Consider the following 26,962-nt stretch of genomic DNA (forward strand, 5'->3'; position numbering starts at 1 on the left):
TCGGCCGTACAGACCCCCACCCAGGCGGTGCTGAAGGAATTGAGAAGCAGACACCCAGCTAGAACCGCAAAGTGGGACTATCCCGGGGCCAGCAGTCTTCCGAGCTGAGAGCCACAGGGAGTTGACAGCGTTCCAGGCTGAGGGCCTCGGGCAGAGTCTGACCCACGTATTTATTCTCTCTGAACAGGTGATCATTATTAACAAACAGGTGTTCTATGTTTTCTCATAGAACCAAGAGACTCTAGGTGGGCAGCTGGTGCCTGCTTACCACTGATCACGGACAAACCAGAAAGTATTCTCCACGAGGGAGCCACGGGGGCAGGGTCACATATCCCGTGCTTGAAGAACTGTTTTAACTGGCGTGTGATATATATATGTACTGTTTTGCTACTTCACAGTGCCCCAAGCAGTTTTGCACTTGCGGGGGGTGGGGGGTGGGGGCGGCCAGGTTTTCCTTGCCATCGTTCTCAGCAAACAATATAATTTATCATACACCTTAGGACTTGTCCCGGTACTGGATGGCTTAAACAACAGAAATTTATCATCTCACAGTTTTGCAGGCTGCAAGTTCAAAATCAAGGTGTTGGCAGGGTGAGTGCTCTACAGGGGCTCTGGGAGGAAATCTGTTGGGAGCCTCTCTTCCAGCTCCGGGAAGGTTTTTTTGCTCACAAGCCTGGGCAGTGTTTGGCTTGGAAAAGTGTCTCCCAGTCTCTGCCTTCATCTTCACGTGGCACTCTCCCTGCGTGTGTCTGTCTCCCAATTTCTCCTCTTTATGAGGACACCAGTCCTACTGGATTAAGCACCCCCCGCCATGAGTTCATTTATCTCAGCAAAGACCCCATCTCCAAATCCGGTCACATTCTGGGATGCTGGGAGTTTGAATTTCAACATATGAATTTTGGGGGACACAATTCAACTGGTCTCACCAGTCCAGGTGTCCAGAATCGGTTTATTTCTCCTCGTAACTGCAGATTTACAATGTAAATGGCCATACATTTCGTCCGTCTTGTTTTTATGAGAAGTATTTAATTTGTTGGTCTCATATATTTTACTACTTAGAAGAAATTAAAATTGCCTAAGTAAGAGTTCTCAAAGAGGTTTAATTGGCTTTCACTCCTGGTTCTCTGCCCAGATTCTCCTGACGACACATCCACTCCTGTTTCTGGCAGAACTTTTTCAAATCCATCCCAGGTGTGTTTTCACATTACTAATTTTTTTTAGCAAAACTACATCTAACATAAAATGTGCCATCTTAGCCACTTTTAGGTGTACAGTTCAGGGGCCTTACGCACATCCACACTGTTGTGCGACCATCACCACCCTCCATCTCCAGAATGTTCTGTTCTTCCCAAACAGAAGCTCTGTCCCATTCAACACGAACTCCCGGCCACCCTCCCCCAGCCCCGACGCCCACCATTCTACTTTCTGTCCCTATGTGAGGTCTGCCTAGTCTGGATATTTCATACCAGCGGAAACACACAATATTTGTCCTTTCGCATCGGGCTTCAAGCCTCATCCATGTTGTAGAAGGTGTCAATTTTTTTTTTTTTTTTGAGATGGAGTCTCACTGTGTCACCAGGCTGGAGTGCAGTGGTGTGATCTCAGCACACTGCAACCTCCACCTCCTGGGTTCAAGTGATTCTCCTGCCTCAGCCTCCCGAGCAGCTGGGACTACAGGCACGTGCCACCACGCCCACCTAATTTTTGTATTTTTTCTTAGTAGAGACAGGGTTTCACCATGTTGGCCAGGATGGTCTCAGTCTCTTGATCTCATGATCCGCCCGCCTTGGCCTCCCAGCGTACTGGGATTACAGGCGTGAGCCACTGCGCCCAGCCAGAATTTCATTCTTTTTTAAGGCTGAATAATATTCCACTGTATGTTTAGACCACGTTTGTGCCTCCATTCATCACTGCTGGCCCTCTGGGCTGTGTCCGCCTCTTGGCCAGAGTGAACCGTGCTGCCATGAACACTGGCACGGACGTGTCTGTTCAAGTCCCTACTTTCAGCCCAGGAGTAAAATGGCCCATCAAAGCTGAAAGAGCAATTTTAACGTGCAACATCGTTAGCTTTGTGCATCCGGGTCTCACCTGATCACCTAATAAGTTAGCAGAGACCAAAAAGTCTCCCCACTGATTTCTAACCTGAATCTCTTCCAATCTCAGGCCTGTTTCATGGAGAAACCAACTCAGGGCTGCCAGGTCCTGCGTCTCTCCCAGCTCTGCTCAGCTCGGTCGTTTCTCAGTTAGGGAGGCACAAGGTCAAAACGGTGACAGCCGGATGCTGAAAAATAAGGCAGCTCTTGAGGACTCCACGCCACAGGTTTACAATCCAGCTGGTCCACCGAGATGAGAACCAGCTCACACTTCCTGTGTGCAGACTGCATTCAGCTGGATAAAAGCTCAGCTAGAGTGCTATCGAGGAAAGAATCCTGGGGTCCAAAACGAGCAGCTGAAAAATCACAGAGAGAAATCGGGCATCAGTTATATTTGAAAAAAAAAAAATAACACCAGGATTTAGGTTCCCAGTGGCAAGGCCCGCGCGCAGGCACACATACCCACACACACAGACACACAAGCACACACACAGGAAAGGGCTCCTCGTGGGAGTGAAGGTGAGGGCCGAGCCATGGAGGCAGGAGAAGCAAAAGCGTTTTGTTCTCTGTCCTCCAGGAGCTTAGTGTCTAGCACCGGGGATGCCGCTGGGCGCCAAGGCCACTAGCATGCCTGGGTGTGGCTGAGACAGACATCAGGCCACCCCAGCAGTGAGGCGACCGTGGCCAGCTCTGGCCAGAGGGCCATGAGTGCTGGCGACATGTGCTCCTTCTGCAGGAGTCTCCCCTCCTCAGAGGCACCTGCTGCAATGGCGACCCTGTCCATGGGGTCCTGGGTGACCGCTTGGAGCTGGGCCCCAGCCCCACAGACACAAACAAGGGCAACAAACAAACCCCAATGGGAGCGAGTTGTGAAGACGCTATGCCCTGCCTGAAGTGGCCGCGAACCCCCTGCCCCACCTCCAGGAGCAGTTCCCGTGTTTGTGAGTGGGGGGCGGGGGGGTGAAAATCCTCAAGAGGATGTGGGGACAGAAGGGTGGCCACAGCCACAGCCAGTGTCACGACACTCCCCTTCCTGCCCCTCTGTGTGTCTGGGACTCACTGTCATCGTGGGTGGGGGTGGACTTGCATTTTTTTTTTTTTTTTTTTGAGACAGAGTTTTGCTCTTGTCGCCCAAGCTGGAGCTCAGTGGCACGATCTCGGCTCACTGCAACCTCTGCCTCCCAGGTTCAAGCGATTCTCCTCTCTCAGCTTCCCAAGTAGCTGGAATTACAGGTGCCCACCACCACACCTGGCTACTTTTTTTTTTTTTTTTTTTTGTATTTTTAGTAGAGACTGGCTTTCACCATATTGTCCAGGCTGGTCTCTAACTCCTGATCTCAGGTGATCCACCTGCCTCAGCCTCCCAAAGTGCTGGGATTACAGGTGTGAGCCACCGTCCCCTGTCAGGACTTTAACTTCTAAACAGTTTGTGGCCACGTGGCTGCTGCCAAGAAAGAGATTCTGTGAAAGGAAGCCAAGCTCAAGGGCAAGCGTCTGTCCGTGACTTTGGAATTTTCCTTGAAGGATGACTGTGACGTTATGTTGACGAGGTTTAAGGCCAGGGCGATTTTTCCAGGTAGAAGCCCCGTCAGACATCATGCTGCTTTTTAAGGGGAAACAGTTTTATAGAAAGGGCAGAGTGGGAAGAAACAACTTGGTGTGGGGTTTCCAAAGCCTGCTCAGCTCCGTCCCCGTAACTGTTGTTTCGTTTAGCTTGGTGTGGATGTCCCGGTAATTGGCTTTAAAGGCCAGGCAGGTCTTCATGACATGCTAGTGAGTGCTGTATTCTCTTGCGTGCGAGCCTTTTCTCAGATGAAATCTTTTCTCTCTTACAGTTGGATGCAGCAACATCAGAGAGGTGATTACCCCGAATTGCCAAAGAGGCTTCCAGCGCTGGAAGGAAATCTGAAGATCAAGGCCGAGTTGGCCTCAGCCAAGTGAAATGGGAATCAGGACCGTTATGAAGAAACTCAATTAAAATAAAAGGCACATCATAGACTTTGACTGGATACCTCCAAATGGAATTAATATTACCTTGGTCGAATTGCCTAGATAATTGCTTTCATTTTTCAATTCATCTTGATAAAAAGGACCAAGCTACTTTAAAATATGAGTCCCAAAATGTATCCCTTTCATCTTCTCAATGACTCCTAAAACCCTCTCCGAATAACTAAATGTATTAGCTAGCTATTGCCACGTAACAAATTACCCCAAAACCTAACAGCACAAAATAACAACAAACATCCTCCCCAACTTTTGATATTTGTGGTCTTTTTCATTTCAATCTTGGGTTGGGCAGGGGTGTAGTCATTTCACATTGCGGTTTTAATTTGCATCTTCCTAATGACCAGCGCAATTGAACACTTCTTCCATGATGATTGACCGTTAGCTGTCCTCTTATGTGAAGTATCCCCATCAGTCCATGGGGTTGTCTGTCTTTTCCTTCATAAGCTCTAGTTCTCTGTATTTGCTGAATACAAGTCCTGTTGGGGATATACACACATATATAGCAACTCTCCTTCCCACTCTTTTGACAGTGTCTTTTGTTTGTTTTTTGCTTTTTGGTTTTTTGAGACAGAGTCTCACTCTGTCACCCAGGCTGGAGTGCGATGGCACGATCTCAGCTCACTGTAATCTCCACCTCCTGGGTCCAAGCAATCCTCCCCCTCAGCCCCCTGAGTAGCTGGGATTACAGGGGTCCACCACCACACATGGTTAATTTTTGTATTTTTAGTAGAGACGGGGTTTCACCATATTGGCTAGGCAATATGGTGAAACTCCTGACCTCGTGATCCACCCACCTCAGCCTCCCAAAGTGCTGGAATTACAGGTGTGAGCCAACATGCCCAGCCGACAGTGTCTTTTGATGAACAGAACTTCTTGTTTTCAATACAGTTCAACTTATCAATTTCTCAGTTAGCACTTTTGAGCACTTTTTGAGAAATCTTTATTTGTGCCAAAGCTACAAAGATGTCCTCCTATGTTTTCCTCTAAAAGCTTGATTTTTCGCTTTTCACACTTAGCTCTGCCGTCCATATGGAATGGGTTTTTTTGGTATGGTGGAAGGTGAATCAAGACAAGCCTTTCCCATACAAATCTCCAGCTCACCCGGAAGTATTTATCAAAAGCTATTCCCGCCTTCCCTACCGTGGGACAGGCATCCCGTTACTTTTGTTGTTGCTGGAAGTGGATTTCGGATTGCTAGAAGTGATACAGCAATCTGATAGCCCCTTAGTGGTTTACGCACATATATACATCTACATTTATTAACACTTGTGCCAAAGATTAGAAACATTTAAATGTCCACATATGGGATCAGATTAAATTATGATGACGTTGAGATAATAGACCACCACGGAGCCACTGAAAAGTCTGAGTAGATCTGTGCACATAGATATGAACAGTCTTGGATTGTATTAGTTACATTTAAAAAATAGAGCTGGGCCGGGTGCAGGGCTCACACCTGTAATCCCAGCACTTTGGGAGGCTGAGGTGGGCACATCACTTGAGGTCAGGAGTTCGAGACCAGCCTGGCCAACATGGTGAAACCCTGTGTCTACTAAAAATACAAAAAGTAGCCAGGCATGGTGGCAGGTGCCTGTAATCCCAGCTACTCAGGAAGCTGAGGCGGAAGAATTGCTTGAACCTCGGAGACAGAGGTTGCAGTGAGCCGAGATTGTGCCACTGCACTCCAGCCTGGGAAACAAGACTGAAGCTCCATCTCAAAAATAATAATAATAATAATAATAATAATAATAAAAATAGGCTGGACACAGTGGCTCACACCTGTAATCCCAGCACTTTGGGAGGCCAAGGCGGTGGATCACCTGAGGTCAGGAGTTTGAGACCAGCCTGATCAACATAGTAAAACCCCATCTCTACTAAATACAAAAAAATTAGCTGGGCATGGTAGTGGGTGCCTGTAATCCCAGCTACTCAGGAGACTGAGGCAGGAGAATCACTTGAACCCAGGAGGCAGAGGTTGTGGTGAGCCAAGATTGCGCCATTGCACTCCATTCTGGGCAATGAGAGTGAAACTCTGTCTCAAAAAAATAAAAACATAAAAATAAATAAATATAAAAAATAGAGCTAAGTTTCTCATTTAGAAAAAATAAAAGAGAAAGAAGATGAGGAGCAGAAGAGCCTGAATAAAACGCAACATTTGTGAAAAATTGTGGGTGTTGTATACATATTCATGGCTGTTATGTAATATATCTCCACATGCGCCCACAGGAAATGATAGTGACAGTTGCCCTGGAAAGGAATTTAGAGACAGGCACAGGAGGGAAACTGTCCTCCAAATGTATTTTTATATGGCTTCAATTCTTTTTGCCCATGTGCATGTATTTCAGATTGTTCTGTGCTAACATACATGTTAATATTAACGTACATATACATTTAATGTATTACACATTAAAATGCCTTTTCATTAAATATAAAGTCAGATAAGCTTTGTTAAAAGTTAATGTATGCCCATTTTTTTTTAAAGTTGGACAAAATAGAGAAGTACAAAGAAGAAGATAAAATTGGCCCGGATCCCAGTCCCCACGGTGACCAGCAGCAGCCTCTCGCTGTCTCCTCCCGGGCCCTTGTACATCACTGAAATCACGGTGGAGGAACACTGTCTTATCACACAACTTTCACAAAACTGTACCAAGCACTTTGTGTGACATTAAACACCCTGCCCCAGCATGCTCTGTGATGCCGGCTCGTTCAAGTCCTCGCTCTTGTCAGAGGCGTGTGAACCAGAGCAGCTCCATCTGAAATAGGAGCTGGGTAAAATGAGGCTGAGACCTACTGGGCCGCATTCCCAGATGGCGAAGGCAGTCACAGGATGAGACAGGAGGTTGGCACAGGATACGGTCATAAAGAGCTTGCTGATAAAACAGGGTGCAGTAAGGAAACCGGCCGACACCCACCGAAACCAAGATGGCCACGAGAGTGGCCTCTGACCGTCCTCGCTGCTACACTCCCCCCAGCGCCATGACAGTTTACAAATGCCATGCAACGTCAGGAAGTGACCCTATGTGGTCTAGAAAGGGGAGGTACGAATAATCCGCTCCTTGTTTAGCATATCATCAAGAAATAACTGTAAAAATGGGCACCGGCAGCCCTCGGGGCTGCTCTGTCTATGGGGTGGCCATTCTTTTATTCCTTTACTAATAAACTTGCTTTCACTTTGCACTGTGGACTTGCCTGGAGACCACAGTGCCAGCTCCGAGAACCCTCTCTTGGGGTCTGGATCGGGACCCCTTCCCTGTAATATCTTTCTGGTGACCATGAAGGGCTTATCCTGTGGAAACCCCTGACCCAAAGACTAATTTTGTGTAAGTACTGGGGTCCAGTAACATCTTTCTCACGAACCACAAAAGGGACAATACTAAGGAGACCCCCGACCCAAAGGAAGTCCACTGCAGCACTGATTGGCTGACTCTGGGTAAGTGGTGGGGTACCAGGGCAAAGGATGGGATTGGGTTAGAGGCCAACTTAGGGAAGTTGGATTCTCTCCTAAGACAGAGCAGGTTAGAGGCCCCTCTTAATAAAAGGCAAGAATGCTTGACCGACCTTGCGTTAAACACCCAACTTGGGGAGGGTTAGAGTCCCTTCTAAGAGTTAGGGGGTTAAAGACTCAGCAAAGCCCCTCTCAGCTAAGAACAGGTTTGGTACCATGGGATGTTAACTGCTCTTCTCTTTGGATTAATCTGCCCTGCACTCATTGCTGACGGCCGTGGGTGATAGGGTTGGCAGGTACGGGATCGTGGGACATGGGGAGCTTTTTCCTCCCTAAATGGGGAAACTTGAGAGCTACGGGACTGCTGGAAAAGATTCCTTTGCTGCCAACAAGTGGCCGCCTGAAGTCTTCACTGTCAGCTGCAATGAGTGCGTCTTTTCTGGCCTCCCTACGCTCTTCATCTTCCCCACCTGACTCAGGCAATGCTTTCCTTCCCTCCTTTTCCTTTCCTATCTTTTCTGTTACTCAGGGCAGCCATCTTGCCCGGAGACCATGTGCTGAAACTCCAAGTTGGAAACTGGATTAAAGATGACGGGGCCCATCTGGGGACAAATTTCAGCCTTGCCAATTTGATAGTGGGTGCTAAGCAGAGTGGGGACAAATTTCAGCCTTGCCAATTTGATAGTGGGTGCTAAGCAGAGTGGCTAAGGTTTTATCACATGTATTTTGCTCTGGCCAGAACAAAAAATAATTTCCTTTATGATGAGGCTTGGCCCCTGGGCAACGGTGCCACAAGCTGGATCTCTAAGGCTGCTCAGGGAAAGGGAACCCAGAAGCCTGGAATACCAGCAAAAGGGTAAGAATTTCTGGCCGGGCACGGTGGCTCACACCTGTAGTCCCGGCACTTTTGGAGGCCAAGGTGGGCAGATCATGAGATCAGGAGACCAAGCCCATCCTGACTAACACAGTGAAACCTTGTCTCTACTAAAAATACAAGAAATTAGCCAGGCATGGTGGCACATGCGTGTAGTCCCAGCTACTCGGGAGGCTGAAGCAGAAGAATCCTTTGAACCCGGGAGGCAGAGGTTGCAGTGAGCTGAGATCATGCCACTGTACTACAACTTGGGCAACAGAGTGACACTCCATCTCAAAAAATTTTAAAAAAGGTAAGAGTCAGAATTTCTTACCAGCCAGAGATCTGGCTTCTCTCTCTCTGTGCAAACAGTTGGATGAATGGTAAAAAATAAAATAAAATAAAATAATCAGTGTTTCGCTCTTCTGTCAAGTTTTGATTAATGCAAAAAAGAATTCTAAGGCTAGTCTTAAGCTGGTGTATTTTGTGCTATGAGTTCATTTTTCTGTGTTGAGGGGTAATAGGAGGATAAAACACGGCCTTAGAACACCTGTAAGCCCGCTTTTCAAGATGACCCAGCAAACTGGTCAGTAACAAACTTGGCTGCAGGTGCCTGAAACAAACAAAAAAGTTTGGACAAAGTCTCCACCTTGTTTTACGTCCTTGGGAACTTGACCTTGTAACCACATGGCAATACTTTTGGTCTCCCCCTTCCAGGGAACAGGAATCTTAGGGTTCACATCATAGTTAGCTCCAAAAATCATATTAGTTAAAAAGCCTTTGCAAGCTCAAAATTCAGTCTTCTAGACTCCTTCTGGGAAGGGAGATGAAGGCTGCCCCATGCTGGAGCTCAGTAGCTAAAGCCTTACACTTTCACAGTGGCGATCCAGGTTTGATTCCCCACCTAGGAAGTAAGTCCTTTCTGGTTTAACATCTGCAGGACCTTGTCTATTCTACTGTCCTCCACAGAGTGTTTTAAGTTTTCCTTTCTCTAAGCACCTGAGAGGTTACCTTTGATAAAGTTCAAAGGCCAGAAATATCGGCTGTCTGGCATAAGAAATTCTAAAAGGACTTTGTTAAGGAGTGTTGTGGTTAAAATCAGTTTAATTAAAAGTGGATATTCAAGCTCTAACAGCCTACACTCCTTGAGAAAAACAGAGGCACCAGAAACCCCTTTCCTGGCCCTGTTCTTCCAAGGGCTCCACCGAAAGCCAGTCATCTAATTAAAAAAACTTAAAAACTGGCTAATGAAAAATTTTACAACTACTGTAGTAATCACCTTCTGTCTTTCTGTGTAGCTATATATGTGTTTTGTGTAATGTTTACATAAAAGAGCACTAATTAATTGGCTTAAACACAAATAAGCACTTAGATCAAATATTTTGAAGGCAAAATAAAAACTGCAATGCCTGGGGCTGGGCACAGTGGCTCGCACCTGTAATCCCAGCACTTTGGGAGACTGAGGCAGCGGATCACAAGGTCAAGAGTTTGAGATCAGCCTGGCCAACATGGTGAAACCCTGTCTGTACTAGAAATACAAAAATTAGCCAGGCATGGTGGTGCGTGCCTGTAATCCCAGCTACTCAAGAGGCTAAAGCAGGAGAATGGCTTGAACCCGGGAGGCGGAGGTTGCAGTGAGCCGAGATTGTGCCACTGCACTGCAGCCTGGGCAACAGAAGGAGACTCCGTCAAAAAAAAAAAAACAAAAAAAAAAAACCTGAAATGTCTTTTAGTTCATGTAACTTTAGTAATCTTTGGGAAATAAAAACAGCTTTAAAAATTATTGATAAAAAACATTTAGTCTAAATTGTGCAGGTCAGATATTAAATTTGCTAAATGCTTTAAGGTCATAAACTACTTCTTTAACTTTTAAAAATTATTCAATTTACCTACCTTAAAGCCGTTAGATTCTAGATAAGACCTGGGACATGGGGAATTAGCCATGCTTCCTAGCTATACAAAGAAGATTATGAAGAAAGAGATTTTCTATAAGAAAGGATCTTGCGCCAGGCATGGTGGCTCACACCTGTAATCCCAGCACTTTGAGAGGTCAAGGTGGGTGGATCATCTAAGGTCAGGAGTTCGAGACCAGCCTGACCAACATGGTGAAACCCTATCTCTACTAAAAATACAACATCAGCCCGGTGTGGTGGCACAAGCCTATAATCCCAGCTACTTGTGAAGTTGAGGCAGGAGAATTACTTCAACCCAGAGGGTGGAGGTTGCAGTTAGTCGAGATTGTGCCATTGCACTCCAGCCTGGGCAACAGGAGTGAAACCTCATCTTAAAAAAAAATTATTGTCCTAGACTGGGTGCAATGGCTCACGCCTGTAACCCCAGAACTTTCGGAGGCCAAGGTGGGCAGTTCACCATGAGGTCAGGAGTTCAAGACCAGCTTGGCCAACATGGTGAAACCCCATCTCTACTAAAAATTACAAAAATTAATGGGGCATGGTGGCATGAGCCTATAATCCCACTGCACTTCAGCCTGGGTGACAGAGCAAGACTCCAGCTCAAAAAATTCTTGTTCTAAAGTAAAATGACTGGTTGTTTAAAAGGAGGAATGTGGCCGGGCACGGTGGCTCACACCTGTAATCCCAGCACTTTGGGAGGCCGAGGCGGGTGGATCACGAGGTCAAGAGATCGAGACCATCCTAATCAACATGGTGAAACCCCGTTTCCACTAAAAGTACAAAAATTGCCAGGCGTGATGGCAGGCGCCTGTAGTCCCAGCTACTCAGGGGGCTGAGGCAGGCAGGAGAATCGCTGGAACCCAGGACGGGGAGGTTGCACTGAGCTAAGATTGCACCACTGCACTCCAGCCTGGGTGACAGAGCGAGACTCCATCTCAAAAAAATCGCTGGAACCCGGGACAGGGAGGTTGCACTGAGCCAAGATTGCACCACTGCACTCCAGCCTGGGTGACAGAGCGAGACTCCATCTCAAAAAAAAAAAAAAAAAGTCTTATCTAAAATTCCTTCTATGGAACAGAGTTCCAACAAAGCCAATTTTGTGAAAAATAATTACGCTTGCTGCGCTTTATACAAATAATCAAGCCAAGTATAATAAAGCAAATCAGTCTTAACATGATGTGTCTTTAGTACAAACGAAAACCTGAAGACAGAAATATCACGTTGCAAGAACTATGGTGCCCTTGCTGTTAAAGTCTAGGCTCATTAGTTCTTTTAAGTTTGTTTCTGCGATTGAGGCTAACCCTGCTTCTTCCTGTGAACAAACCAGTGATCTCTGGCTGCTGCTCATAAGAAACAAGAGGGATGGGTGATGTGAAAATCCGGATCAGAGTTCTAGTTCCAGGCACATTACAGTCAGGTAACGACCCCATAGCAGCTTAGTTCCGACAGTCACCCAGGTCACGAAAAGCCTTCTCATTTGGTTTACTTGGAACAACTATTTATTTTGCTTTACTCTTGTGGAATACATTGCTGATATACTCTTTGTGTAGGAGTACAGGACAAGCTTACTGAATGTCTTCTAAAATTAAACACTTATTAATCTTCCAGATATCACCTTTTGTTGAAACTCAAGAGTTATGAATGCCCCTTACCAGACTGTTGCTTTCTGACTGAACTCCTCTCTACCCTGAATGCAAGAGACCCTCATAGTTTGGCAGGAATATCATCTCCCCTGTTCAGCCTGAAGAAGTTACAGAAGATGAGTCTTCGTCCCTCTGCAACCCTTAGGATTAAGGGTTCTCTTATAAAAGGGAGGGGGGAAACGTCAGAGACATGTGAACCAGAGCAGCTCCATCTTAAATAGGAGCTGGGTAAAATGAGGCTGAGACCTACTGGGCTGCATTCCTAGACGGTTAAGGCATTCTAAGTCACAGGATGAGACAGGAGGTCACAAGTCATAAAGACCTTGCTGATAAAACGGGGTGCAGTAAAGGAGCTGGCCAAAACCCCACTGAGAGTGACCTCTGGCCGTCCTCACTGCTACACTCCCGCCAGCGCCATGACAGTTTACAATGCCATGGCAACCTCAGGAAGTGACCCTGCATGGCCTAAAAAAGGGGAGGCACAAGTAATCCACCCCTTGTTTAGCATATCATCGAAAAAAACTGGGCAACCAGCAGCTCTCAGGGCTGCTCTGTCTACGGCGAAAGTAAAAGTTCCTTCACTTTCCTAATACACTTGCTTTCACTTCACTCCACGGACTCGCCCTGAATTCTCTCCTGCGTGAGATCCAGGAGCCCTCTCTTGGGTCTGGATCAGCACCTCTTTCCTGTAACACTCTGAAGAGCATTTGTGTCCCGGCTTCTGAACGTGTCCTCAGTGTGTACTCAGGAAGTGGAAGTGACATGGTGAAGGCCCTCTGTGCGCTTGGCAGGTTTCCCTCAGAAAAGGCACACGGATCTGCACTGCCGCCCAGACAGCCTGTGTGGGAACAGCAGCTACACGTGGCATCGGAGGAGACAGAATCCCCTCTGATGACACACTCAGAGAGCGTGTACGCCCCCTTGTTCCGGATGCCCCAGCCACACTGGGAGAGACACAACCAATGGGACGTCCCAGAAAGCTGACCCGTGGAGCCGCTGCAGGAAGTGCCCTCCTGCTGCTAACTTGCAGAACGGGGCACAAGCTAAGCATGGGTACCTTAGTCAAGAGGAGCAGCTCCACCTGGGACCTGGAGACTCAGCCTAGAAGCAGATATAAAACTGAAAAAAAAACTGTAATCCCAGCTACTCAGGAGGCTGAGGTGGAAAGATCACTTGAGCTAAGGAGTTCAGGCCAGCCTGGGTGACAAAGTGAGACCCAAGTCTCTAAAAATAACAATAAGCAAAATAAAAACTCTGAAAAAAAAGTGAAATCTGGAGCAGGGAGGGCAGCGAAATACAGCCCACTGGTCAAACAGGCCCACCGTTTGTGTTTATAAATAAAGCTTTATTGGCACACAGCCACAGCCACTTGTTTATATATTGTCTACGGCTGCTTTGGCGCTGTAACAGGTGGAGTGGTGAAGAGATCATAAGGACTGAAAAGACTAAAGTATTTACTCTCTGGCCAGGGACATTTGCTGACCCCTGATCTAGAGAGTGCTAGGAACTAAATTAGTATTCAAGGGTAAGGGTGAACAAATGTCATTTTCAGATCTCCAAGTAGTGTACTCCCCATAGAGCTCACTGAAGACATTGCTATTGCACTTCAGCAAGACGGACATCAAAGCCAGGAGGAAATAGTAAAATGTGAAGTGTAACGGGGACCATATAATCACCTCAGCTGCAAACTCAGCATCCCCCTTCCAAAACCGTCTGCATCCGGTAACCGAGGGAGGTGCGGGACAGAAGCCCAGCCGTCTCAGTCCCATGGGTCTTCACTCCAGATTCCACCCTCCCCCTAGGCTGGCAGAGGCATCGCACCTCTTCCTCTGCCCAAGCCTGCTTCACTTCCCCTCCCTCCACAGTGGATAATAGCAGTAACAGCTTGCATCCCAAGCCCCATCTCAGCAGCCACCCCTAGGGAACGCACCCTGAAGCACACACCATTGAAATCTTTGGTAAAGGGAATTTGGGTTTTATTGTTGGTGTGATGAAAAGCCACTGGCAGGTTTTGGGCAAAAAAAGAGCCATGATCTGATTTATTATTTGTAAGACCACTTGAGCTGCTTCGTAGAGAATAGACTGGGAGGTGGAGAAAGCTCAAGTTTGGAAGTAGGGGAAGAGGTAAGAGCTTGGCGGACTCATCCAAGTGAGATGGATCAGGAGTTTGGAGTAAGGAAGTAGACGTGGATGAGACAGGAAATGAGGTGTATTGGGTATATTTTGACCAGAGTGACCTTAAATACTGGGAGCCTGCAGTAAGCTTCATACTAAATAGCAAAACTTTCAAGTCAACCTCATTAAAGACAGGAACAAGGGGCCACGCACAGTAGCTCATGCCTGTAATCCCAGCACTTTGGGAGGCCGAGGCGGGTGGATTACTTAAGGCCAGGAGCATGGTGAAACTCCATCTCTATTAAAAATATAAAAACCCGGGCAAGGTTGTGGGCACCTGTAATCTCAGCTACTCAGGAGGCTGAGGCAGGAGAATTGCTTGAACCCGTGAGGCAGAGGTTGCAGTGAGCTGAGATTGTGCCACTGCACTCCAGCCTGGGCAACAGAGGGAGACTCCATAAATAAATAAATAAATAAATAATTTTAAAAATAAAGCCAGGAACAAGGCAAAGAGGGCCACCATCGCTCCTAAAATTCAACATTAAATCAAGGCAAATGCAATAAGACAAGAAAATGAAAGGTGAGTAACAAAAGAAGATGCAGAGAAGCCACAGCTGACCGTGCAGTCCCTGAAAGATAACGTTATACTGATTGAACACAATTTCAAATAAGAGAATTCAGAAAGGTCTGGTGAGACGGGCAATTTCCGGGCTGATTAAGGAAGAGGTATGACCACGAGGTGGCGCTGGCGCACAGTGAGCTTCCTTTGGGCTACTCTGTGACAGCCGAGAGACTTTCCAGGAAAGACAGCACTGGGCCACACCCAGAAGGGGGCAAGGGCAAGGTGACCGGCGAGAAGGAACTCTGTGAGAGGCTGACCTAGCTAGGTGAATCTCTGAGTCAGAGACCTCCAAAGGGCAGCAGTCGTTTGAAGTCTTGACGTCTCTGTAGCCCCAGGGTTCATCTTATCTGTGGCCCGCAGATGTTGGGTGCAGTTTGGTAGGGTGGGGAAGATTGTGCAAAGCAGGCAGGCTCTAAGTGGCTAACAATATGCTTCTCTGTGGTATATTTAATGCAAATGGATGTGTGAAAATTTGAGTTTGGTGCTGGCTGGCTTTGAGCTAACAGCCCCAGCCTGCTGTGAAGAAGTGAAAACATGGGGCCGACATGCAGGACCCACTTAACCCCTTGGATATAACAAGGTGACCAGGTATAAGGTCAGGATAAATACCAAAAGGGTTCCTACCCCCAAGCATTGAAACGTAACGGAGCATCCCATTCACCAAAGCCACAAAGCCTACAGAATACCTAGGATAAGTCTAAAGAAAAATACGTGCAGGAAGACAGCAAAACCTTTTCCAAAAACCTTTTATGAAGACATGAATAGGCCAGGCACGGTGGCTCAAGCCTGTAATCTCAGCACTTGGGAGGCTGAGAAGGTGAATCATTTGAGGTTGGGAGTTTGAGACCAGCCTGGCCAACATGGTGAAACCCCATCTCTACTAAAGAGAAATACAAAAATTAGCCAGGCATGGTGGCATACACCTGTAATCCCAGCTACGTGGGAGGCTGGGGCAGGAGAATTGCTTGAACCGGAAGGCAGAGGTTGCAGTGAGCCAAGATTGTGCCACTGCACTCCAGCCTGGGCGACAGAGCAAGACTAGTTCGTCTCAAAGAAAAAAAAAAAGACATGAATAAAAGGAAATAATATCATTTTTCTGGAAGGGATGATTTGATATTATAAAGGTGATCCCCCATCGATCTATACGTTTAATGCTGTCACAGTCAAAATTCCAACAGATGTTCATGGCAGTGAGAAGCCAACCCTAAAGTTCACCCAAAAGAGAAAAAGAGTTTAAGATTTGTTCAAGGGGCCGGGCGCAGTGGCTCATTCCTGTAATCCTAGCACTTTGGGAGGCCGAGGTGGGCAGATCACCTGAGGTCAGGAGTTCAAGACCAGCCTGGCTATCACGGTGAAACCCCATCTTAAAAAAAAAAAGATTTGTTCAAGGTGAAAAAAAAGAGAGAGAAGAAAAGTAAACAGAACCAAGAAATTTGGCTTTAATGACAAAAAAGGAAACAACCTAAATATGTCCATCAATAGGGAAATGGTTAAATAAATTAATAGTTTGCTATTCAAGAATGTACTCACCTGGCATGGTGGCTCACACCTATAATCCCAGCAATTTGGGAGGCCAAGGCTGGAAGAACCCTTAAGCCTAGGAGTTCAAAATCAGCCTGAACAACAGAGCAAGACCCCTTCTCTTCAAAAAATTTAAAAACTATGGCAGGAAAGAGCCAAACCATGAATGAATTCCCATTCACAATTGCTACAAATAGAATAAAATACCTAGGAATACAGCTAACAAGAGATGTGAAGGATCTCTTCAAGGCTATACCACTCCTCAAGGAAATCAGAGAGGACACAAACAAATGGAAAAACATTCCATGCTCATGGATAGGAAGAATCAATATCATCAAAATGGCCATACTGCCAAAAGTAATTTACACATTCAATGCTATTCCCATTAAACTGCCATTGACATTCTTCAAAGAATTGGAAAAAAACTATTTTAAAATTCATATGGAACCAAAAAAGAGCCCAAATAGTGAAGACAATACTAAGCAAAAAGAACAAAGCTGGAGGCATCATGCTACCTGACTTCAAACTACACTACAAGGCTGCAGTAACCAAAACAGCATGGTAATGGTACAAAAACAGACACATAGACCTATGGAACAGAATAGAGAACTCAGAAATAAGACCATACATCTGCAACCATCTGATCTTCAACAAACCTGAAAAAAACAAGCAATAGGAAAGGATTCCCTACTTAATAAATGGTAGTGGGAGAACTGGCTAGTCATATGCAGAAAATTGAAACGGGACCCCTTCCTTACACCTTATACAAAAATTAACTCAAGATGGATTAATGACTTAAATGTAAAACCCAAAACTATAAAAACCCTAGAAGAAAATCTAGGCAATACCATTCAGGACACAGGCATAGGCAAAGATTTTATGATGAAAATGCCAAAAGCAATTGCAACAAAGCAAAAATTGACAAATGAGATCCAATTAAATTAAAGAGCTTCTGCACAGCAAAAGAAACTATCATGAGAGTGAACAGGCATCCTACAGAATGGGAGAAAATTTTTGCAATCTGTCCATCTGACAGAGGTCTAACATCCAGAGTCTACAAGGAACTTAAACAATTTACAAGAAAAGAAAAACAACCCCATCAAAAAGTGGGCAAAGAACACGAACACACACTTCTCAAAAGAAGACATTCATGCGGCCAACAAACATATGAAAAAAAGCTCAACATCACGGATCCTTACAGAAATGCAAATCAAAACCATAATGAGATGCCATCTCACACAAGTCAGAATGGCGATTATTAAAAAGTCAAGAAACAACAGATGCTGGCGAGGCTGCAGAAAAACAGGAACACTTTGACACTGTTGGCAGGAATGTAGACTAGTTGAACCACTGTGGAAAACAGTGTGGTGATTCCTCAAAGATCTAGAACCAGAAATACCATTTGACCCAGTAATCCCATTACTGGGTATATACTCAAAGGATTATTAATCACTCTATTATAAAGATACATGCACATGCATGTTCACTGAAGCACTAGTCACACTAGCAAAGACATGGAATCAATCCAAATGCCCATCCATGATAGACTGAGTAAAGAGAATGTGGTACGCACACACCATGGAATATTATGCAGCCATAAAAAGGAACAAGCTCATGTCCTTTGCAGGAACATGGATGCAGATGGAAGCTGTTATCCTCAGCAAACTAACACAGGAACAGAAAACCAAATACCACATGTTCTCACTTATAAGTGAAAGCTGAATGATGAGAACACATGGACACAGGGATGGGAATACCACACACTGGGGCCTGTCGGAGCCGGGAGTGAAGGGAAGGAGAACATCAGGAAGAATAGCTAATAAATGCTGGGCTTAATACCTAGGTGATGGGTTGCTCCATGCAGCAAACCACCATGGCACACATTTACCTTGTAACAAACCTGCACTTCTGGCACACATACCCCCCAGAACTTAAAGTAAAAGTTGAAGAAAAAAACTATAGCAGCTAATTACTTTCTAAGCAATTTGAAAAAACTACAAAAGGAAACTTAAAACTTTAAAAAAAAAAAAAAAAGAAAGAAAACTATGGCTGGGCGAGGTGGCTCATGCCTGTCATCCCAGCACTTTGGGAAGCTGAGGCAGGCAGATCATGAGGTCAGAAGTTCGAGATCAGCCTGGCCAACATGGCGAAAACCCACCCCGTCTCTATTAAAAATACAAAAATTAGACAGGTGTGGTGGCGTGTGCTTGTAATCCCAGCTACTCAGGAGGCTGAGGCAGAATTGCTTGAACCTGGGAGGTAGAGGTTACAGTAAGCAAAGATCATGCCAATGCACTCCAGCCTGGCAACAGAGCATGACTCTGTCTCAAAAATACAAAAATAATTGGCCAGGCACAGTGACTCACATCTGTTAATCCCAGCCCTTTGGGATGCCAAGGAGTGCAGATCACTAAATTCCTGGAGTTCGAGACCAGCCCAGCCAACATAGTGAAATCCATGTCTACTAAAAATACAAAAAAAAAAAATTAGCTGAGTGTGGTGGCACACGCCTGTAGTCCTAGCTACTTGGGAGGCTGGAGCAGGAGAATTGCTTGAACCCGGAAGGCAGAGGTTGCAGTGAGCTGACATCACACCACTGCACTCTAGTCTGGGTGACAGAGTAAGACTGTCTCAAAATAAAAAAAAATTTAAGTTGCCAGGTGTGGTGGCACACACCTGTGGTCCCAGCTACTAGGGAGGCTGTTGTGGGAGGGTCCCTTGAGTCCAGGAGGTCAAGGCTGAAGTGAGTCAAGATCATGCCACTGCATTCCAGCCTGGGCAACAGGGCAAGATCCTGTCTCTTGAAAAAAAAATGTATATGGAAATAAGGTTTTTAGAGGGCAACTGTAGAACACTAAAATAATAGGAAGCCTTTCCTTTGTTTTGGAGACAGAGTCTCACTCCATTGCCCAGGCTGAAGCTCAATGGCACAGTCTTGGCTCACTGCAACCTCTGCTTCCTGGGTTCAAGCAATTCTCCTGCCTCAGCCTCCTGAGTAGCAGGCGTGTGCCACCACACCCAGCTAATTTTGTATTTTTAGTAGAGATGGGGTTTCACCATGTTCGTCAAGCTGGTCTCGAACTCCTGACCTCGTGATCCACTCGCCTCAGCCTCCCAAAGTGTTGGGATTACTGGTGTGAGCCACTGTACCCGCCCAGGAAGCCATTGTTATAAAACCAAAGCTATCTATCTTCATGCGTGTATATGTGCATACGTGCATGCACATGTATGTAAATGCCTAGGAGCACATCTGGAAGGACACATCACCACCAGGGCAGGCAATGGGACTCTCTGTGCTGTTTGGATTTTCACAAGAAGGCATTCATTTGTTACCTGTACTATTAGAATCATTTTCCTGAATAATGCAGAAGACTCTGCCCTGACCCTAATATGGCTGGTCTTTCTAACAGACCTGCGTCAGCCATGGCAGAAGGTCAGACACATAACGTTTTCTTTCCATCTCTTTCCACTCTGTGTGGTGGGACTTCACCATTCCCCTCACCTCGCTGACACTCCACTCATCCCCGTCTGCAGGGGGGATGAAGCCCCACCTCACATCCCAGTCCCACCTGCACCTTGCAGGGCTGCTGCAAGGCTAGATGCACCTGGAGGGCTCGGCCCAGGGCCCAGCAAGCAAGCCCAGATCAACTCACAGAGGCTGCTCTTCTCACTTGCACCACCGTTGCTGAAGTTACCACCGTCACCTCACATGGGCAGCGTGGTGTTTGTGGGTGCCCTGACCTCTGTCGCTGCCCACCGATGCTCGGCCGCTCATTCATCTGCCTGCATGCCCTCCTCAGCTGGATCCTCATCGGTGCCTGCAGCCTGGATGGTGGGTAGCACCAGGGGTGGGGCCAGCCCAGCCCGGCCGCCCACAGCTGTGCATCCTCCGGCCACGGCTCTGCTTCACCCACTTGTCTAGCAAACCCTTGCAGAGACTCAGTGAAATAGGCCCACCATGGGTGTCAGCGTGCTTCGATGACATGAGGGACAGGAAAGTGTGTGCTGGAAAGGGCCTGGGGCCTGACCCCACCACCCGCCCTCATCTGTCAACCGGGGTTACAATGCCTCCAGCAGATGTGGCTGTTAAGACTTACTTTGGTGAAGACCATCAGCTGCAAGTGACAGAAGCTCAACTCAAACCCAGGGAAGCGAATGAAGCTAATTTGTAGCTGGATTCTCAGTGCTAGGGCAGAGCTGGAGGCGCCTTGCAGTAGTGGAGCAGAGGCTGGCAGAGCCAAGGGTACTGGAAGTGGCACTGTGACTTCCAGGCAGTGTCTGCAGGCCCTTTTGTCTTCCTGCCTTTCAGCAGCAGCCAGGCTCCCTCTGTGGGGGAAGGGGCAGAGAATACAGGGCGGCGGGTTGGGGGGGCGCCTTTCCCACCCAGAGGACCATGGCAGGGATAGCTGCTCTTCCCAGACTCCCCATAGCCTTTCCAGGGAAGGACCCGACTGGCCCTGCCCAGATCCCATGTCCAGACCTGGCGTCAGTCACTGTCACCAAAGCCTGGGCTTCCCTAAAAGGACTGGGTCCAGGCACAGCCCTCAGCAGGGGGCACAGCCTGTCACAAGGGGAAGGGAATGGAAGCACTCCCTGGGGAGTGAACACACAGACAAAACAAAGTAAAACAAGGACCAACCACAGAAAACTATCACACTGGCTGCAGGACTCCCTGCACTAGGGCGTGTGACACCTGGAAGAGGCCCTGGCACACAGTAGGTCTCAACAATGCAGACCGGCATTGTGATGGGGAACTGGCAAATGGGATTCTCTTCCTCCCAGCCATCACTGCCACCACTGTCACCACCACCACCACTCAGCAGCAGTAAATTGTCCTCAAAAATGCTTTAAACATTAGTCATGTTTTCCAACCCAACTTTTGAGAAACAGCATTTTGGCCACACTCCAGGTGCTTCTGCTCACAGATGTGAAGTTTGGAGCTGCCCACCATGCAGCACACAGCAGGACAGTGCCCAGGGGCCAGCGCACAGTGGGGCAGCATATGGGGGCCAGCGCACAGTCGGGCAGCACATGGGGGCCAGCGCACAGTGGGGCAGCACATGGGAGCCAGCACACAGTGGGGCAGTGCATGGGGGTCAGTGCATAGTGGGGCAGCACATGGGGTCCAGAGCACAGGGGCCAATGCACAGTGGGGCAGCACATGGGGGGCAGCGCACAGTGGGCAGTGCACAGTGGCCAGTGCACAGTGGGGCAGCACATGGGGGCCAGCACACAGTGGGGCAGCGCACAGTGGGGCAGCCCATAGGGGCGGAGGAGCCCACAGCGTGGGAGCACAGGGTCAGGTGGTGGGCTTCTCAGATTAGTGACAGGACTCCAGGTCAGCCACAGGGTGGGTGGAGGGGCTTCTCCCTGGGGGCCCAGGCCAACCTCCAATTTGCTTCTCTGTGGGGCGTCTGGCTTTGCTTGTGTTGAAGTTTCCTTTCATTTGGAAACTTCCCTTTAGAGGATGTGTTTTCCAGGTCACAGTGCCTAAGGGGAAGTAGTTAAATCCAGTACACAACTGTTACCGGAAACCAGCGTGGTGTGGGCAGGGCTTGGATCTCTTGGATCTCATCATGGAAGACCTCCAGAGGCCCTCCCTCACGTGCCCGCTCATTTGGCAGCTGGGGCCGCTGAGACCGTGATGGACAGAGTGGACCCCTGCCCCGTGCAGCTGATCCTTCACTGAGGAGGCCTCCAGACACCAGCTGCTGGGAGGAGCATTCACAGTGACGCTCTCCACCGTGGTGAAGAGTGGCAGGTGCAGGGAGGGCTGGGCTGTGGGCATGGCCCGGGGGAAGGTGCCCATCAGACACCCCAGATGCAAAAATCCTCTAGCACAGAGGTGGCATCTACTCTTCCCCGAGCCCAGAAGACCCACCAGCTCCCAGGGATGTGCAGAAACGAGGGCCTGGAAGACATACCCCAGGGTCCACGCTGCCCAGCAGGGGCAGGTGCTGTCATAACCAGGAAGTCTGTTCTCATCTCGCTCCATCCAAATGCACTTTTTCAAATCCAAGACACACAAAGATGCTTTTTTTCTTTTTCTTTTTTTTTTTAGAGACGGAGTCTCACTCTGTTACCCAGGCTGGAGTGCAATGGCATGGTCTCAGCTCACTGCAACCTCTGCCTCCCAGATTCGAGCGATTCTCCTGCCTCTCCTGCCTCAGCCTCCCAAATAGCTGGGACTACAGGCGTGTACCACCAAACCTGGCTAAGTTTTGTATTTTTAGTAGACGGGGTTTCACTATGTTGGCCAGGCTGGTCTCAAACTCCTGACGTTGACACACAAAGATGCTTTAAGAAAATAAAGTTTTCTGTTAAGCAAGTTGTTTAAGAGCTGGGCAAAACGATAGGTTTCAATTTCCCCCAAAATCAGGCATAGGGATGAAACCCGCACTCAGGAGAGTAGGAGTGTGGGAATTTGGGTGGGAGTCATGAAGATCAACCACGGTGGTGAGTCTTGGAGGCTCCCACGCCATCCCACCCCTGCCTGAGCCTTGGGTGACAGAGGAATGGTTGGGGTCCAGAGAGGTTGGGGGTTCCAGGAGCAGAAAGGACTTGGGCCTCCACCCAACAGAGCTGCTCCTGCAGGGGGAAGGGAGAGAGGTGGGGCCAGGGCAGGTCTAAGAAAGCCTTCCTGGCCTTCCCTGGCCCTGGGCATCCTCCCTGACACCCAAGCATCTTTACTGGGATATTCCTTTCTCAAGAATGCAGCGTGGGGCAGGACTTCTCTTCAGGGCATGGTCAGCAGGCCCTTCCTGCCTCAAGGCCGAACCATGGCACCCAACTATGCCCATGTCCTAATCCCTGGCACCTGTGAATGTCACCCTATCTGGCAAAGGCACCATGCATGAGGGCTCCTGACAGGAGGAGTCCATCCTGATCCTGCAGGCGGGTCCTGCTGAGAGAGGGCGGGAGGAGCAGGGAGAAGGGCACGTGAGGATAGAGAGAGAGACCTGAGCGATGGGGGGAAGGGCCATGAGCCACGGCAGATGGGCACCACCTGGAAACTACAAAAGACGAGGAAAGAGATTCTCCTCTTCAGCAGAAGCCAGCCTTGCCAACACCTCGATGTTAGCCCAGTGAGGCTGAGTTTAGACTCTGTCCTGCAGAACCACAAAAGGATAACATGTGCATTGCTCTGAGCCTCAGTGTGGCCATCTGTTACGGCAGCCACAGAGGCTCCCATGTGGCTGTGTCTCTGCACTGCGGATGCTGCAGGCGGGGCTGGCATAGACCTGGGCTTGAACCCTGGCTCCAGCACTCACTGGCTGTGGATTACAGCTCAGGTCACCTTTCTGCACCTCAGTTTACAGACAGCGAGGTGGAGAGAATGAGCACTGGGTGCCCTAGACTATGGAGTGTTGGATAAGTGAACAGAGACCCCAGTCTCCTGGGCTGCTGAGGGAAGGCAATGAGATCCCATTAGTGAGGGGGCCCAGGGAAGTGGGAGTAGAAGGGCCACAGAGGCTTAGGGTGGAGCTGTTGCTAGTGTCCCCAAGCATTCTTTCTCCCTTCATCTGCAGGAACAGAATTGTCAACAGGGAGTGGACCCTTGGGGGTAAAGACTACATTTCCCAGTGTCCTTTGTAGTCAGGTGTGGCACATGACCACATTTTGGCCAATAGGATATAAGGAGGCAGCTGCAGCACACCCCTGCCCTTCTGCCCCCTCCTATCTGGGACGTTCCTGAAGCTCCATGCTCACAGTGAGGTGTGGGCCACACCCTGGGAAGGGTAGAGCTACATGCTGGAAGAAGCCTGGGTCCCTGATGACCTGAGGCCACAGAGCCATCATGGGAGCCATGGACTACCCACCCCTGGACTTTTGCATATTGGAGAAATAAATGTCTCTGGCTGAAGCTACTGCTGACTTGGTTCCCTATCCAGAAGGGCTGAGGAACTAGAGTATCACCAGGTACACCCGCTGCTCTCACATCGTCCTGTGGGACCCTGCATCAGCGTCCAAGTTTCCTGACAGTCACCACCTGGTCTCCAGTGGCAAGGGAAGGGGCAGAGGGTCAGGAGGCCCCTAAGCACCCCCAGCCTCAGCCCCAGAGAATCCCTCCACCCTCAAGCACAGCTCCTGAGACAGCACCACACACTGCAGGTCTGCCAAAGCGCCCACTGCCTGAACACCCTCAGTGGTGGTGACCAACATCACTGGCAGTGGTGAGCATCTGGAGAAAGTGCTACAGTAACAGGAGGGTACCAGCCCACGGTACTGACGAAGAGACCAGGATTCAGAGGCTCCCTTCATCTCTGCCCACCGGCAGCCCACAAGGTCACAGCTGTCACCTTATGATGCCTGTGGCTCCAGTTGTGGGTTTGTGATCAATCCAAGGGAAAGGTCAAGGGAAGGTAGAGAGTTCCCCCCCATCCCCACTTCCCAAACAGGGGCAAGACAGAGGAACTACGGGGAGAAGGGCTAATGTTCTTACATGAGCTACCATTCCGTTTCTAACATTTCTATAATAAGCATACGTTATTTTTACAATGAGGAACGTTCCCTCCCACCAATCCTCACCCAGGTGCTTTCCACAGTTCTGACTTTTTTCCCGCCAATGACTGATACCAACACACAAGGGGATTCAAATCACAGTGGACTTGTAAGGAACAATTTAATCGGCTTTTGATTCCAATTATCTCTCACATCCATGGGCTTTTAAGATCTCCTCGAGCTCCATGGGGGTTGCCTGCTCTTTCCTCCCCTGTCCTTTGGGCCAGCCAAGGCCTCCCTCATGCCCACCTTTGTGGCTGCCCTGGCTGCCTCAGGGGAGAAGTCATCATGCCAATGACAGGCACCTGAATCACACCCAGATTCCACAGCGTCCAGACAGCTCTCTCTCTCCTTCAAATAGTCTCAGGGAAATGACTGTTAATTAACTTTGCATTTGCTTACTCCCTGTGCAACTCATTATCCCAATTAAACCACCTCTCGTGAAGTCTGGCCCTTTAAGTTATTTCAAATTATTTCAACTCAAACGTCTGAGGCCCCTTATGCTGCTATTTTTCTTACCCAGAACATCATTTTCAGTTGGGAAGCAGCAGTAGATCGGCTGCCAAGTTGTCAGTTAACCCCTTTTCCGGCAAGTCTCTTCACCTGGGAAACTCGGTTTCTTCTGTGTGGTGGGTCCAGGGATGTTGACTGCAGCAACTAAACACACAGAAGCAGGCCAGGAGTAAGGCAGGCATGAGGATGAGAATGGGAACCAAAGTTTATGATGAATCCATTCTGGGTACCAAAACCCAAAGACAAGACAAAATGGGGACACAAAAAGTAACGCCTGCCCCACAGGGTTACTATATGGCTTAAGTGAATTAAACTGGCTTCTCCACTCCAGGTCTCACAAGGTCTAAATCAAGGTGGTGGCTGGGATGAGCTCTTTCGCGAAGGCTCTGGGGGAGAATCCTCCTCCAGGTGCATTCAGGTGGCCCTGAGTCCAGCTCCTGGCGACTGCAGCTCTGGGGTCCTCGTTCCCTGGCTGGGGGCCACTCTGCTTCTATAAGTCACTCACACGCCTTCTCACACAAACACTTCCTCCTTCAAACCAGCAATGTTAATTCCAGCCTTTCTCACATATTGAATTCAACCTTCCTTTCTGCTGACAGCTGGAGAAAGCTCCCTGCTTTCATTAGGCTCATGAGGTCACACCCATCAGATAATCTCTGATCTCAAGGTCAAATGGCTTGGGACTTTCATTCCGTCAGTCCCTGCTCAGCAGCACCTAGGCTAGTGTTTGAACAGCCAGGGGTACAAGTCAGTGGGCCCACCTTTAGAATTCTGTCCGCCATGCCCCATCATACTCATATTTTTCTCAATTTGCTTCTTTCAAAGTTGAATAAAATGATGAAAATTCGTGTCCTTGCCAAGGGATCACAGCAATGCAGCTCATGACAGCAATCACCCTGTGCTGAACACATGTGGGTTCTGGCTTCAGCCCTGACGCAGACTGTGGAGAGTTCCGCCTTTCTTACACCCACATGACCTTGTGGAAGTCACCTAACCTGGCTGAGCCTGGTTCCCCACCTCGCCACAGTTGGGCTGATCCCCAAGAGGACAACTTTGAAGCACCCAGCACACAGTCTGTTACCCGGGCAGTGCTCAGCTGCCATGAGCACCACACCCACGGTCGACAGACTGTCAGACCATCTGCACGACCTTTTTTTCTTTGTAAACACCACGTGTTTGTTAGGGGCACCACGTGCTGTACAGTCAGCTCTTCCTGCACCCCCAGACTCTGGCTAGGCTATCCATGCCCATTGCTGGACGTGTGCTCAGACGACTGATCCAAGAGTCTTCCACACAGGCAGCTTCACCTCCACATGAAGAGAACTTGCACTGTGGTGCAGTTCCAGACCTCAGGGAGCTACCTGAGCAGGTAGGTTCCCAATAGCAGACTGCCTGTGGAGCAGTTCCTGATGTGGCCACGAGGTGTCAGGCCTTTCTCTGGCAGATCAGAGAAATCCCACAGATTTGGATATGGACACAGGGCATGGCCTGGTGGCTGGCCTGGACTCAGCGGAGGTTCACAGTCCCCAACGTGGCATCCCCACTGGGACGACCTGTGCTCATCTGTCTTGGGACACAGCAGCTACAACTCTTCATCAGGTTCTGAGCTGCAAGATGCTGGTCTGATTCCTTCTGAGCCCCACAGCCAGTAAGAAACGTGAGATACTGTTTTAAATTTTATTGCAGAAAGCCTGGGTTTGGTGGCTCACACTTGTAATGCTAGCACTTCGGGAAG

General features: G+C 48.5%; 1 long non-coding RNA gene across 1 annotated transcript; it reads right to left on the reverse strand.

Moving 5' to 3' along the window:
* Positions 1-1,415: 1,415 nt before the first annotated feature.
* On the reverse strand, positions 1,416-26,433 carry LOC105705207 (uncharacterized). Its single transcript, XR_001104627.2, has 3 exons — positions 25,234-26,433; positions 20,310-20,538; positions 1,416-2,281 (listed from the first exon to the last, which is right to left on the reverse strand). It is a non-coding gene; the product is annotated as an uncharacterized LOC105705207 (long non-coding RNA).
* Between the last annotated feature and the right edge of the window lie 529 nt (positions 26,434-26,962).

This window comes from Aotus nancymaae, unplaced genomic scaffold (genome assembly GCF_030222135.1).
Source record: "Aotus nancymaae isolate 86718 unplaced genomic scaffold, 86718_ANA_hifiasm-v0.15.2.pri h1tg000006l, whole genome shotgun sequence".
NCBI lineage: Eukaryota > Metazoa > Chordata > Mammalia > Primates > Aotidae > Aotus > Aotus nancymaae.